We start from the raw sequence: 3,567 nt of genomic DNA, 5'->3' as shown, positions 1-3,567 counted from the left end.
TCTGTTGTCCATCATTGAATACACTGGTAGCAACTTTGAAATGAAAAAAAAGAAAAGAAAAGAAAAGAAAAAAGGAGCTGTAACCCCTTTTATTTGCTGTTTAAAATCAAACAGAAAACAAACATCACTTCTGTTATACAGTAACATTTCCAAAGTGCATCATTTGTACAAGAGAAGCACTAAGAAACAAAAATGTGTTTACAGAGATCCAAACAAGAGTGAGTATAAGCACCTCACACAGCTTTCCGATGGTATTCAGAAGCCACTTCATAATCAGTGGCACTAAACAAAGTTGCAGAGTTCTTTGCCAGGTATTTTAGGAAATCATGAAGATAATTCAGTAATACAGCAAGGCTCTTCTCATCCAGAGGTGTATAGGCCAACATTGCTCCGATACGTACAAATAATCTCAGTAGATGTGGCACTCTGTACACCGGGGACGTAGGCATATCGGGGTGATCTGCGAGAACTTCAGCATACTGTGGTCTCTCAAATTTGTAGAGTAGCTGGGTGCCCAACATTGCACTGAAGTATTCCTTTATCCCTGCCACAGTTTCATTAACAGCATACTCATTATCTGTGTTTCCTCGAGATTTCTCATAATTTGCAAAATCCTCTAGAATGGAATCCACATTCTTCTTGGCAGGAAGATAAAAGAGCTGTTTTTGCCGGGTAATTAAGTCCTAGTCATCAACAAGCCATGGTTTTAGTTCTTCAGGAATCTTTAACTTCAACTCTGTTCATGAATATTTCCTCATTTTCAACAATCGGGTCTCCTCGGGCCCTTTTCTTGTAGGAGGCTGAGGTGTCTCACTGGTGCTACCACCATCTCCATTTCCAGGTGTTTTCTGTTGGTTCTTTTTTGTTTTCACGTCAACACTTTTCTGTTGCAGACCAGAAGTCTCCTTTCCAGGGGCAGCCCCTCTCATCTTCCCCTCTGCATACTGCTCCTGGCTGGCTTTTTGAAGTTCTTGTTGTTTCTGCAAATTGGTGTCCGCGTATTTGAGTACTCCGCTTTCTGGAACCCATTCATCTCGATTTTTATTCCAACCACTGTAATGTATAAAGTATTTCACCTGTTTACCCTTTATGGCCACCTATACACACTTTGCTTCATAAAGAAGAGGTCCACGTAAGCACAGCACTCTCTCATCCTCCTGGAATTTAGGCTTCCGGTCCTGCTTCGGCACCAATTTTAAGTGATTGCCGCCCCCTCCTCCTTCTCCCACCATCCCGACGACTACTGTCCCCTGCTCTCTACCCCGCCCAGCTCCGCGTCAGACACGCCTTCAGGCACCTCCAGCTCTACATCCGGGCCGATTTTTCCCCAGGAGTTTGTTGCGGAGCACAGGCGGACGCGGCAGGCTCAGCGGCCATGGTTCACGGGCCCAGCCGCTCCGCGGCATCTAATCGGACCGGGGCACGAACCCTTGTGTCCTGCATCGGCAGGCAGACTCTCAACCACTGCGCCATCAGGGAAGGCCCCCCCGCCCCGCCCCAGGAGTTTTTAACTCTCAAGCTAGTCCATGCTCAGCCTCCAGCAGTAAGTCAAGCACGGTTTGTTTTCCTGTTTTCTGAGGCTTCTGCTCCTTGTCTACTGATTCTCTGCATTTGCCCCTCTCTCCAGTTTTGGGGGCTGCAGTTTGCCCTGTGACCTCCATTCACTAATGGATCTAAGAAGAGTTGATTTTACCATTGGTTCAGCTTTTCTCTTGTGAAGAGTGGAGTGACAAATACTAAACTCTTTACATCTTGGGGTGGACAGCATTTGTTTTTTGTTTTTGTTTTTGTTTTTTAACTTTCGGCTGTGTTGGGTCTTTGTTGCTGCACGTGGGTTTTCTCTAGTTGCAGAGAGCGGGGACTACTCTTTGTTGAGGTGCACAGGCTTCTCATTGCGGTGGTTTCTCTTGCTGCGGAGCATGGGCTCTAGGCACGTGGGCTTCAGTAGTTGTGGCACGTGGGCTCAGTAGTCGTGGCACACAGGCTCTAGAGCACAGGCTCAGTAGTTGTGGCACACGGGCTTAGTTGCTCCACGGCATGTGGGATCTTCCTGGACCAGGGCTCGAACCCATGTCCCCTGCATTGGCAGGTGGATTCTTAACCTCTGTGCCACCAGGGAAGTCCAGCATTTGTTTTTAAGCGAATCTTTTCCCTGATTGTATAAGTAAAAATTTTTACCTAGAAAATTTAGAAAGTAAAAAGAAAAAAATAATCATATATAATCACCCAATCTTCAATTAGTCATAGTTAACATTTTGATATATTTTTAGTTGTAATATGTGCATATGTCTTTATAAAAAGGTACATGCAATTTTGAATTGGCTTTCCTCCACTTTCAGAGACTATTTCTGCATCTTCTCTTAAACTGCTGCTGAAAATATTTTCAATGTTGAATGTCTTTTGTGAGGACCAAGGCCCCATGATGAGTTCCCGTCGAGTTTTATGGGACTGGTGGGAACTCTGTTCCTCTTGAATGAAGAGTAAGAGTAACATGTGAAGCAGTCTGACATCCTCTTATGATCGTCTCTGTGCCTTTCGTACAGAGGGGCAACAGCCAATGTTAGTTAATTTGATGGATGAAAATGTTCTTTTTTAACATCTACAAAAAGTGTGAAACATCGTACTCCTTCCTTGTCAGAAAACTGAAAGTGAAACTGAATTCTCAATTAGAATTACCTAGATGGTTAGTTGTTTTTCTTTTTCTTCTCCTCCTTCAAAAGGATTTTAACATGTATATTTCAGTAGCTTTAATGTTTAAAATATACATACATTTGGGACTTCCCTGGCGGTCCAGTGGTTACGAATCCGCCCTTCCATTTCTGGGGGCACGGTTCCAACCATGGTTGGGGTACTAGCATCCTGCATCTGGCATGCCCCTGGGCACGGCCAAAACATAAATAGAAATAATTTTTTTTTAATTTACATACATTTTACTGAAAGCTACCTCATGTTCTATTTTGGAAATTGATGGGATATAAATGATAGGTAAACAAAATAATGAGGGACTGTCTTTCCTCTCTACCTACCCCCAAAGACGTTGATCGGTGGAGGACTGGGCAACCAGGAGCACAGAGGAAACACCCACAGAGAAGGGGGAGGGAGCCAATATTTACCATGTTTACAAAGTTCTGCTTGAGCCTGGAACTATACCAAGCTTTTACGACTCAATGATAGCTATTTTTATCCCTGTTTTATTGATTGGAGAATTATGATCTGAGCAATTTGTGGAACTAGTAAAGAGGGGGTGGTGCAGGAGAGAGACCGTTCGGTCTTTCGTTCATTCATTCATTCAACACATTTTTATTGAGTAGATTAAATGTGCTAGGTATTGTTCTAAGTGACAGGCACTGTTCCAGCCCTGCTGTAAACACAACAGCCAAAATCCTTTCTCTCTTCCCCAGTGGAGCTTACATGGAAGAGGGGTGGCGGCGGAAGGCGCCGTCTTAATAAATCTGGGTAAATTACCAAGATCTGGTGTCCCCGCCCCGCCCGGGCCCGAGCTTTCCGCTGGGGGCCGGCGCTCGGCGCGCGCACCCGCACTAAAGACTTGCTCCACCTCTCGGGGAG

General features: G+C 44.8%; 1 pseudogene across 1 annotated transcript; it reads right to left on the bottom strand.

Moving 5' to 3' along the window:
* Positions 1-233: 233 nt before the first annotated feature.
* LOC309962009 (mortality factor 4-like protein 1) lies at positions 234-1,105 on the bottom strand (annotated as a pseudogene). The gene has a single exon. The product of its transcript is annotated as a mortality factor 4-like protein 1 (transcript).
* Positions 1,106-3,567: the final 2,462 nt, after the last annotated feature.

This window comes from Leucopleurus acutus, assembly GCF_964270905.1.
Source record: "Leucopleurus acutus genome assembly, chromosome: 5".
Taxonomy (NCBI): Eukaryota; Metazoa; Chordata; class Mammalia; order Artiodactyla; family Delphinidae; genus Leucopleurus; species Leucopleurus acutus.
This window is presented reverse-complemented; position numbering and strand designations above follow the sequence as displayed.